This window comes from Equus caballus, chromosome 5, assembly GCF_041296265.1.
Source record: "Equus caballus isolate H_3958 breed thoroughbred chromosome 5, TB-T2T, whole genome shotgun sequence".
Classification (NCBI taxonomy): domain Eukaryota; kingdom Metazoa; phylum Chordata; class Mammalia; order Perissodactyla; family Equidae; genus Equus; species Equus caballus.
In genome coordinates, this window is record NC_091688.1 from 99,158,942 (window position 1) to 99,171,183 (window position 12,242).

The 12,242-nt window shown below is 47.1% G+C and overlaps 1 protein-coding gene across 7 annotated transcripts in view; it reads right to left on the reverse strand.

The window, feature by feature from the left end:
• The window catches only part of IL12RB2 (interleukin 12 receptor subunit beta 2), a 76,377-nt gene extending 65,404 nt beyond the window's left edge, over positions 1–10,973 (reverse strand). For 2 of the 7 annotated variants that reach the window (XM_070268868.1, XM_070268866.1), the window contains exons 1-2: positions 4,513–4,639; positions 3,929–4,021 (exon numbers count right to left, since the gene is read on the reverse strand). The gene's annotated coding sequence lies outside the window, so the exon portion shown is untranslated. Of the gene's footprint in view, positions 1–702; positions 872–3,928; positions 4,022–4,512; positions 4,640–9,983; positions 10,019–10,838 lie in introns of those variants that run through there. The other 5 variants (XM_001499968.5, XM_005610506.4, XM_070268869.1 and 2 more) reach the window with 4 other exon arrangements.
• Positions 10,974–12,242: the final 1,269 nt, after the last annotated feature.

Here is a 12,242-nt window from a genome sequence, read left to right on the forward strand (position 1 = left end):
ATTTCTACTCTCTCCTGGGGAATCTCATCTGGTCACCCGGCTCTTAGATATCATCTGCGCTAAAGACTCTCAGATGCATATCTTCAACTCAGACATCTGTCTGGGCGCATCTCCCGCATCCATCTCCTTGGACGTCTAACAGACGGCTCAACGTCAACATATTCTGTTCGAATTTTTGGTTTCCTTCCCCTCCCTGACCACCTAGCCAAAGTGGTCCTGCCCAGCTACTTTCTACTCACTGCCTTATGGCCTTCATGGTACAATCTGTAACTACCTTGTTTATTTACTTGCTTCTTCCCCCAGCCTTTTCTATCTCAGTGAATAACATTTTTATCCCTTAAGTTGCTCAAAAACCTAGACGTCATCCTTGATTCCACCCTCCTTCTCACCCTCTAAACCAAACCATTACTAAGTGTTGTCAATTTTACCTCCAAAATGTGTCACAGATCAGTCTACTGCTTTCCATTTCTCACCCTAGAGAAATTTCCACCATCCTCACCCTAGTCCAAACCACTGTCGTCTTTCCGCCAGATGACTACAGTAGCCCCTTAATGTGTCTCTCCAATCCATCTTTGCCCCTTTCCAAGTCATTTTCACATAGCTGACTACCTTTTAAGATGATATTACCTGCTTAATGCTGTCATTGTTTAAAACCCTTCAACACATCCCCATGGCCATTAGAATAAAACCCAAGGTCCTTACCACACACACTCTCACAGCCCCTGCATGGCCTCCCTTCTCCGTCTTGCCACCATCCTTTACTCTACTCTTTTGTCTTGCTCACCGTGCTCCATTCACACTGGCTTTCAGCCTGCTCCTTGGACAAGACATGCAATTTACTGCCTGAAGGACTCTGCAATTTTCACTTCCTGTGCTAGAATCCTCTTCCCCTGGTTCTTAGTAGCTGCCTCAGATCCTTCAGATCTCAGATTATGTGTCACTTCCTTAGAGAGCCCCTCCCTGACCACCTAGCCAAAGTGGTCCTGCCCAGCTACTTTCTACTCACTGCCTTACGGCCTTCATGGCACAATCTGTAACTACCTTGTTATTTACTTGATTACTTGTTTGCCATCTATCTTTGTGCTAGAATTTAAGCCACCATGAGAGCAGGAACGTTGACTGTCTTACTCATTGCTGTATGCCAGCACTTAGCATTGGGAAAGAGTACTCAATAAACGTTTATTGAAAGAAAGAAGGGAAGGAGGGAGGAAGGGGGGAAGGATTACGAGCTATAGAAAACCCTCTATAAACATCCCCGTGGTAGGCAGAATAAGGGCTCACAAAGAGGCCCACGCCTTAATCCCCGGGACCTGTGAATATATTATGTTACATGACAAACGGACTTTGGAGATGCAATTAAAGTTAGCGACCTTGAGATGGGGAGATTATCCTGGATTACCCAAATGGGCCCAATCTAATCATGTGATGAACTAGGCAGAATAGTCAGTCAATGAGCTGTGATGTGAGAAGGACTCAACCTGCTGCTGCTGGCTTTGAAGACGGAGGAAGAGGGCCATGAGCCAAGGAGTGTGGTGGCTCTAAAATCTGAGGATGGAGCTCAGTTTACAGAGAATATAAAATGGATTTCTTGGGGGTCTACCGCTCTCTGCCAGCATTCTACGGTCTAGTAACACCGAGCTGCTTATAGTTCCGCTGCACGTCTCCTGTCAATTCATGCTTCTGTGTCTTCGTTCTTGCTATTCTCTTACCTTTCCTCTGTTCTTAGACTGGCTAAGTCTCACTCGTCCTCCCAACTCTGCTCAGACACCTTTTATTCAGTCATTCATTCAATAAATACGGATTAAGCAGTTGCTATGTGCCTGGAGCTTAGGATAGAATGGAGAACAAGACAGACTGGGTTTTGGCTCTCATGGAACCAGCATTCTGGAGTAGGGAGAGAGAAAACAAAGAAATAAATAACAAACAAATTCAGATAATGATAAAAGAAGAACTGAAGAGAGGCTAAGGGGAGGGAGAGCCTCGGGAGGAGAGAAGCCGGTCAGTGAAGGTGTTTCTATTTTTTTTCTTCTTCTTATTTTCTTTTCTTTCATTTTTTTTTTTTTTTTTGGAGGAAGATTATCCCTGAGCTAACATCTGCTGGCAATCCCCCTCTTTTTGCTGAAGAAGACTGGCCCTGAGCTAACATCCGTGCCCATCTTCCTCTACTTTATACGTGGGATGCCTGCCACAGCATGGCTTGCTGAGCAGTGCCATGTCCGCACCCGGGATCCAAACAGGTGAACCCCAGGCTGCCGAGAAGAAGAACGTGCGAACTTAACCGCTGCGCCACCAGGCCGGCCCCTGAAGGTGTTTCTAGAAGATGAAGCTTGAGCTGAGATTTATGCAGCTGAGATTTATGAAGCCTCAAGAACAATTTCCCTGACAGAGAGAATGGTGAGTACAAAGTTTGGAGCCAGAGGAATAAGCCTGCTGTGGACAAGGCACAGAAATAAGGTCAGGGAGGCGGGGAAAGTGACTGTGGGGAGAATGGCCTGGGATCAGATTGGAGAAGGCAGGCCCCAGATTTACCACGGGCTTGTCTGCCATGGAAGGGAGCCCGGATTTTACTCCCAAAGCTATGAGAAACCAGTTTAATTAGAGATTTAATTTATTTAACAGAGTTTTAATTGGTGTGTTACAAGATAAGAATTACATTAAACACACACGTGCAAAAAAACAAAAAATAAACAAACAAAAGACTTAGCCTTGGCCCCGTGTATGGGGTCCAGAGTGGAAGCAAGCAGACTGGTTAGGAAGCAATTGCAGGGACCCACGTAAGAAATGATGGTGATGTGGACCACAGCTATAGCAGTAGAGACGGAAAGAAGCAATGAGGTCTTGGGAAGCTTTACCTATGTCTTCAGGTCAGACTGAAACCTCCTACCATAGCCATGTGCCGTATAACGACGTTTCACTCAACAGTGGACCGCATATATGACGATTAGTACCTGACAGCCCAGGTGTGTAGGAGGCTACACCACTTAGGTTTGTATAAGTACATTCTATGATGTCCACAAACGACAAAATGGCCTGACGATGCATTTCTCAGAACATATCCCCATCATTAAGCAACGCATGACTGTACTATCTTCATAGCATCGTGGCATTCTCCTGTTTAAGCACCTGCCATATTGAATGGAACAAATTTGTTTAGGTGTCTGCCTGTCTCTTCCATTATCTTTCCAGCTCCTCACAGGCAGAGGCCACAATTTGAAGATAACTAAATGAACAGATATATATGGATTAAAGAGAACCTATTTAATCGCTTCCTGACTGCAAAGGGTATCTACAGGGTATCTTTCACTTTGTGCATTGCAATTCATGAAGCCATAGCATTCTCCAAATAGTCAAATATTCAATAGTCAAATATTCAATTGGTTATTATAAGAATTTTAAAAATGTATATATATGAAATATGCATATGTACAATATATATACCCAACCTATATATGAAATAGGCAAAGCAGAGGACAAATTCAAGTTTATACAGTACATGGATCCAAACACAAACTTGATCAATTTCTCTGAATACCAGGTAAAACAGCTTCTCCATTTATAAGAAACTCAGACCCCAAAGACCTTCAAGTAAATGAGGTATCTTCCAATAAAATGAAACCTTCTATCAACAGTAAACATCCTTCATGCAGCCTGCCTGGAGGGTCAATATTAAAACTACAACTCTCTCTTGAATCAGAAAAACAAAGTGTGCTATGTCATTGACTCATCACTCAAGTGTGACAGTTTCCAGACAGTGAAAACAATGTTTCAATGAGGGGGGGTGGGGACCTTGAGAAATACAGCAACTGGCAGAAGGGCAGAGGTAACAGTTACCCCCCAGTGAGTCTCTTTCCCCCATTTATCCAGGAAGAAGTGCAAAATATGCAGCCACTTCAAACTCACATTTTACTAGGCTAGGAAAAACCCTTACCACAGGTGACAGTTTCATGAAGGCAGGAATACTTTCTACTTCCACACTACTTCTCTCTGTACCACCACACGAGCTTCAAAGGGTAGCTAGGTACTGGGGAGAAGAAAAAGGCTCGTGAGCTCCGTTCCACGGTGTGCTATTAACTGTAAAAGCCATTTCCTCATTCCTACAGTGGGTACAGTAATGCTTACCTAGACAAAGTTATGGGGAAGACTAAGATGATAGGGTCATGGACCCATGAGAATACCTAGCACAAAGCAGGCACTCCACTGAGGCTGGCTCCTGTCTTCCCATCTGGGCCCTGCTTCTGCATTTCTTTTCTAAATCACCTATGACCTTCAATGTACTGAAATTGAATGTTTTGTTAGACTAGGTAAAAAATCCTATGTTAGGCAATTTTTACTCTTAACCCTGGCTGTCCTAGAATTTAATAAGTTAGAGGAGGAAGAAACCTCAAAGGTTAGCTAGTAACTAGCATGCCCCTGCACTCCCTCCCCCGCCCAACGGCAGACATTTGAGTCTGGGCCGCTGCAGAACAACCAAGTGATTGTTCTGAACGCTCATCAAATGACACTGTTAATTACCCAGTTGACTCAAGGAGGCAGGACACAAAATCCTTCCCTTCTGCAGGCAAAGCGACTTCCAGACATGCCTTACTGGGGGCAGATCAGCATAAAGACAACGCTGCGGAGGTCATCTATTCTAGCTTTGCCGTTGTACAGATAGATAAACTAAGGCCTAGAGAAAAGAGGGCACTTGTCAAAGGTCACATTAAATAGCAGAATCCAGATCAGAACATAGGTCTTGGAGTAGGTCTCTGATTTCTTTTTTTTTTTTTTTTTTCCTGCTTTACATAGTTGTACATAGTTGTATATCTTAGTTGCAGGTCTTTCTAGTTATGGGATGTGGGACGCTGCCTCAAAGTGGCCTGACAAGCAGTGCCATGTCCATGCCCAGGATCCGAACCCTGGGCCGCCGCAGCGGAGTGCGCGAACTTAACCACTTAGCCACAGAGCCAGCCCCAAGGTCTCCGATTTCTAATCCAACACACTTCTAGCATATGAGACTGCTTCTGATCAGTAGCAACACTGTACTAAAAACAATGCTAATGTTAACACGACAGTTAATACTGATGCTACAGCTTGCTGATCTCTTACTATGTTCCAGGCACCATGCACGTTACATACAATCTTTCTGAAATCCACCTAGGAAAGCACTTATAATTTCCAGAAGCCTGAATCATTATTTCTGATACCTACCTCCCTCAAAAGAGGATGAAACAACAAAACCCAGTGCAGACACAATATGTAACCATCTCTAATGATCTAGTCCACTATAAGCATGGAAAAGGGAAATCAGAACCAAGTGGCTAACTTGCAACTTAGCCATTGGAGCTAATTTTCTCTTGCCCTGACTTTTTGTGAGCTTTGTCAGGAAAAGAACTGTCCTGACTGGAGCTTTCTCTCCTTTTTCCTTCTGAATCTACCACTTGGTGAAAAACCTAACAAGCCATAACAAGGACAAATGCTGACCTGCCAGGCCCCAAACATCAAATCAGCCCCTTCATAATGGCATGTTCAGTGGCTTGAAGGGGAGGGAAAGAAACACCACATCAATATTCTCTGATTTTTCTTCTCTCTACCCAACAGTCCCAACACCCGCACAGGAGCCAAATTGGACACCCACCTGCTCTTCCTTCTTAGGCAGCTGCTGAGTCTCTCCTGAATTCTCTCTCTTCTCACTGTAAGCATTTGGAGTCCTAATTTTACCCATGTACAGGAGCTTGCTTTTCTTGCTCAAATTCAGGAGACTTCTGAACTTTTGGTCCTGTTTATTTTCTTGTTTTTAAATCTCAGTCAGACTGTTTTCTCCTTCTCCCCTTTATGACTTTATTATTTTCCTTAACAAAGGTCCCCTTAGACTTTTCTCTCTTTTCTGTTTTTCTGGAATGTTCTTTCTGTCAATTCTATTTGTCTTTACTTCCATTTCAAATATATCACACAAGACAAAATAGATGGGCTCCTGAAATGTTGTGGGTAAACAAATTACATCTAAAATGCATTAGGGAACCTTATCTGGCCCCAACCCCTGAAGCATTTGTCCTGTGAACTGTCTTACAAATGGAACAAGCATTCCCACAATAGAACAATAAAAAAGAAATAAGGGAAGAAGAACTGAGACACGGATGGAGTCTTGAAGACACAAGGTACTTTCAAATCAACTGATGTTACTTGCTACACTTCCTCTTTTCTTTCTTTGATGAGCTCCAGAAGCCTACAAATTTCATGGCACTTGTTCAGCTGAGTTTCAACAATCCAAGCTTCTCTATTTTCACCCTCTGCATCCTTCTAGAACTACAAATAAAATAAGCCATCTTCTGGCTATAATCACTAAGACTAAAAACAGTAAATGTTGGAGAGGGTGTGGAGAGAAGGGAACCCTCATACACTGCTGGTGGGAATGCAAACTGGTGCCGCCACTGTAGGAAACAGTATAGAGATTCCTCAAAAAACTAAAAATAGAGCTACCATATGACCCAGCTATCCTACCACTGGGTATCTACCCAAACAACTGGAAATCAACAATCCAAAGTAAGATATGCACCCCTATGTTCATTGCAGCACTATTCGCAATAGCCAAGACAAGGAAGCAATCCAAGTGCCCATTGACTAATGATTGGATAAAGAAGATGTGGTATATATATACAATGGAATACTACTCAGCCAGGAAAAAGATAAATTCATCCCATTTGCAACAACATGAAAAGACCTGGAGGGAATTATGCTTAGTGAAGTAAGCCAGACCGAGAAAGACAAACACTAGATGATTTCACTCATATGCGGCATATAAACAAGCACATGGACAAAGAAAACAGTTCAGTGGTTACCAGGTGGGGAGTGGGCACAGGGGTGAAGGGGAGCACCTATGTGGTGACAGACAAGAAATAATGTACAACTGAAATTTCATAATGATGTAAACTATTATGAACTCAAATTAAAAAAAAAAAATAAGCCATCTTCTATTGGGAAGGACGATGTACTGGAGAGAGCATGGTGTTTGGGTCCAGAGGACCTGGGTACCATCCTGGTTCCTCCACTTCTATCTGTGTCACCAACATGAGTAACTTCATATTTCAAAGCCTCTTTTCCTTATTTGAAAAATGGCAATCAACGTTTATTGAGAAAATTAAATTTCTTTCACTAACTTTTCTTCCTTAGTTTATTGGAAAGGGTTCTGCTTGGACATCCTCAATCTTGAAGTCTCTTTTGTGGACAAGGGCACGGGGGTGAAGGGTTCCCCTCGGATCTCGGGTATTGTGAAATCCTGGCAAGTTTTCCTTCACCTTGTAACCCCTGAGGCTTTTCGTAGAGTGCTATTTAGAAATATTAAAGCACATTACAATTACTTTGTTTTTTGAGTTTTCTAGAAATTTCACAACTATCTTGATATAATTGGAGGCACACTGGGGAGGAGTGTGACCACCATCCCAAGATGTTTCTCGAGGTTTCTTATATAAACAAAGAATTCAACAAAAGTCTCTTCAGGAACCACTCCATGTATCAGCATCTCTGCCTGATATTTTACTTAACGTTTTCCTTTTCCTCGGCATATCATTGCAAAAGGGACATAAATTAAGATTCTAATCTTAGGGGCCGGCCCGGTGGTACAGCAGTTAAGTGCGCACGTTCCGCTTCTTGGCTGCCTGGGGTTTGCTGGTTCGGATACTGGGTGCCAACGTGTCACTGCTTGGCAAAAGCCATGCTGTGGTAGGCGTCCCACATATAAAGTAGAGGAAGATGGGCATGGATGTTAGCTCTGGGCCAGTCTTCCTCAGCAAAAAGAGGAGGATTGGTAGCAGTTAGCTCAGGGCTAATCTTCCTCCAAAAAAAAAGATTCTAATCTTAGCAATCTTTTCTAGGCATTTACTTGGCAATTTATCACAATGCAGAGCATATCACTGAGTTGTTAATATTTGGTCTCCTACTATATGAAGTAACTACTGGTATCTCTATTCTACAGGTGGGGAAATCTGCGAGTTGACTAAGATAATACAGAAAAACCAGAAGTAAATTAGAGAAACTAGAACTACCTCCCATGCTTGAGTTTCCTTATGGCTAAAGCACCTACTTCACAGGATTATGGGGGTTAAATGAGCATCTCTCAGTGCAGTGGCTGGACCCAGGAAGAGCTCAATAAATACTGTCATTTGCCATTATTATTATTATAAGAAAACGGATAATATCACTTACTTTTCAAGGATATTGTCAGAATTACGTTAGACAGCCTGGCTTTTTGACTTGTCTCTTTGCCTATTCTTCTGGCTCACCACTGAAAGACTAATTTGATTACAGCTAGATCCCAAACCTGCTTTATATTACGTGACTTTATGCCACCTAGCACTTATGATATGCTCAGTGTTCTCATAATTACTGTCTTCCCAAACAGTTTAACCTCTTGAGCACAGGAACTGGGTCTTACATTTCTTTATATTCACTACAGTGACCAGCACAATGTGTTGGACATACTGGATGTTCAGTACCTACCTGTGCTTTCAAAAACCATTGTTCCCATTAGGAAAGAGCACCCAAAGGACATTGGACAAGGCTTCTTTGGGATCTGGCTTTCTTTTCAGGTTAGTCTGCACAAATTTACATGTAAGAGTTGAGAGCAGTGCTGTAAGTGTAATTACAAAGATGACAAGTAACCGGCCAGAGAACAAAGCAGGTGCCGTGATACAAAAATAAGCCCACAATTGAGGAACGACATGCAACATCTGCTGTCCTTAGAGATTCTTCTCCCATAAAAATCTTACATGTGCTTTAGAGTTTTTTTCACACTAGATCTCATTCTAACACAGGGAACATTCAGGGCTTGCCAAAATTTGGAAATTTACTATTCTATGTAACCATCATAACATTCAAGAAACACAACACATGACAAAAGAATGTTGCAAACTCTTTTAGAGCCTTAGGTGCCTAACAAAGCAACAGTAATGAATTGAGGATTTCACACTAAAACTAAGGAGGAGAGTGTCTGCTCTTAGCCACGGAAGTTCTTTCAGTTTTCTGTGTGACAGAGAAACAGGGCACTGGAGCATTGTTTGCTAACGGGAACTAAGAAACTAACGTTCGCTTGCCCAAGTGGAGTTGGACAGAACGTTCTGAGCCAGACACGCAAAGGCAAGCAGCACCCGGTTTGGAGACAGAAAGCTGTACCTCAGCATCTCACCAAAGAGAGAAAGTTTCCACCTCTGCAAAATGGGAATACCAACAACCACTTCAACCATACAGTTCGTACAGAATTATACGGCATAACAATGTGTACCCAAAGGCCAAGGACATAAGTAGGTGCTCAACAAAGATTCTTATCCAGACAAGATATACACTAGGGGATTGTAACAATCATTCAGAGTTTAAAAAGGAATAAAAACGAACTTTGCCCTGTTCTTTAGACACACCAGGGAAAAGGCCTTTTGTATGCTTTGAGGTTACTATCTGTAAGAGCCAGAGCTAATCATAAGGGTACTTCATCTCTGACAACGCTCATATTTAGCGCCCCTCACCCAGGTGACAAGGACCTCCCCAGAGACATTTCAGACGCGAAAACGGAGGCTGAGCGGCGGACCAAGCGCTCCGCTAGTCACCGGCCAGGCGAGGTCTCGGGGTCTGTCTACAGAGGACGCAGGAAAGTGCTGCCGAGGAAGAGACAGTTCGCCCTGGTGCAAGACTAAGACTCCATATCTTCCTCACATTTTCAAGCCCCGAGTCACGCCCGTGGGCCGGGACCCAGGCTGGACCCTGAGGGGGGCCCTCTGCGCTTTGAGACGCCATCCCCTCCCTCCTCAGCCCCCACCATCCCGTGTCCCGCTCCGGGAGCGCCCCTCGCCTCCATCTGGCCAAACTCCAAACAGCACCTCGAGGGAACAGCAGCGCCCCGAGAGCGCGGCCCTCGGCGAGGAGAGGCCGCCGCCCAAACCCTCGGGAGCAGCAGACTCCCAGCTCAGCCCGTGTCCCGGGGTCCCCGGTGTCCCCCGCCCCGCGCTCCAGGCACTCACCGCGCTCCCAGCGTCGGGGACCGGCGCGCCTCAGCCAATGTCCCGGGTCCCCGGAGCACCCCCCCCCCCCCCCGCGCCCCCAGGCACTCACTGTGCTCTGGGCGTCAGGGGCCACGGCGCCCTCGGCCTGTGTCCCGGGTCCCCGGATCCCTCCCCCCGGGCCCCCGGGCACTCACCGCGCTCCCAGCGTCGGGGGCCGGCGCGCCTCAGCCAATGTCCCGGGTCCCCGGAGCCCTCCCCCACGCGTCCTCAGGCGCTCACTGTGCTCTGGGCGTCAGGGGCCACGGCGCCCTCGGCCTGTGTCCCGGGTCCCCGGATCCCTCCCCCCGGGCTCCCGGGCACTCACCGCGCTCCCAGCGTCGGGGGCCGGCGCGCCTCAGCCAATGTCCCGGGTCCCCTGAGCCCTCCCCCCCGCGCCCCCACGCACTCACTGTGCTCTGGGCGTCGGGGATCCGTGCGCCCTCGGCGCATGTCGGGGGTCCCCTGCGCCCCACTCCCGGCGCCCCCGGGCACTCACCGCGCTCTGGGCGTCGGGGGCCGGCGCGCCTCGGCCAGTGTCCTGGGTCCCCGGAGTCTGCCCCCTGCGCCCCTGGGCACTCACTGTGTTCTGGGCGTCAGGGGCCACGGCGCCCTCGGCCTGTGTCCCAGGTCCCCGGATCCCTCCCCCCGCGCCCCCGGGCACTCACCGCGCTCCCGGCGTCGGGGGCCGGCACGCCTCGGCCTGTGTCCCGGGTCCCCGGATCCCTCCCCCCTGCGCCCCAGGCCCTCACCACGCTCCGGGCGTCGGGGGGCCGGCGCGCCTCGGCCAGCGTCCCAGGTCCCCGGAGTCCGCCCCCTGCGCCCCCGGGAACTCACCGCGCTCCCGGCGTCGGGGAGCGCCGCGCCCTCTGCCCGGGCCCCGGGTGGGCGGAGGCGGCGGCGGGCCTCGGTGGAGCCGCCCTGCCTGCCCGCGCCCTGGCTTCCCCGCAGGGGCCGGGGGCCGGTTCCGCCCAGGCGGGCTGGGCCCGTGTCGCCCGGAGGAGGCGGTCACCGCGCCACACCTCCGTTTCCCCGGAGAGAAATCGCGGGTAGGAAAGCCTGTGTCAAAACTGCCGAGTTGTGTGGTGAGTGCGATAAGCCCGACAAAACCGTGCCGTCGGCTTTCGCAGCCACAGAAGTGGCACTTGGTTGACACTCATTCGGGAACTTTCCTCGGAGACCTTCCTCCGCGCTCTGGGCCGCCCAGCTCACCCCGCACCCCGCGCCCGGCTCTCGGCGCTGGGCTGCGCGCACCACCTGGCGCGGGAAGCAAGCTGACTTTCGTTTGTGTTTGCTGTCTGAAAAAGGAGAGAAAAACGAGCCTTTAACAGGTGGCATGACACCGACCCTAAAGCGTCCCGTGTTCTGTATCTTCTAAGGGGGACTCTGAGGGAACAGGGCGAATGGCACCAAATGCAGAGGGGTGACAGCGGTGCCCTTCCTGGTGACAATAGTTCGTTGAATCCAGGACGTTATCAACCCCAAGACAGATCATTTTTTATGTACCAGTAAGAAATAAAAAGAACTGTTTCATAAACGTTGACGCAATGCTTTCTTGTCACTTAGATTATTTTTAATTAAAATTTTATTTATTGAAATATTCCTTTTAGATAGATTTAGATGTATATGTTTACTATCTACCACTCTTGTTCATTCAAATAAGAAGGAATATATAAGCAAAATAAGTTGGTTAAAATATTCTTTAGATACATTCACGTTCAGAGACCAACGCCCCCAATTACTTTTTTGTTTCACCCAATATCATCCTCAGTGACATGAGTGTTAATAACACAGCATTTCTTAAAAGATTGTCCCACTGTTGTCTCTGGGATATTCTTCTAGTCCACTGAAACCAAGCCAGGTTTGCTGAGCACGTGCGGAGCCAACTACCTCACTGTATTGTGCGGGCAGTGGGCATAGGGCACCTCGCGATCTTGCAGATGTTAAGTATGAAAAAGGTACTTGGACAAAGTACAGTAGGCTGCTTTCATGAGATTAGACATATTGTAGTTTACATACTTCAACAATTTACCCATGTGAATAATTTGATAAAATAAATCTTTTAAACTGTAGAACCTTAACATTACTGTGTAGTGAGATGGTGAATGATTGTGAAAATCATTTGCAACAAAGTTAAAAGATTTATCCTAGGGGTCGGCCTGAGGCCGAGTGGTTTAGCTTGCGTGGCCTAGGGTTTCCCTTGTGGGATCCTGGCGCCGACATGGCCCCACTCATCAGGCC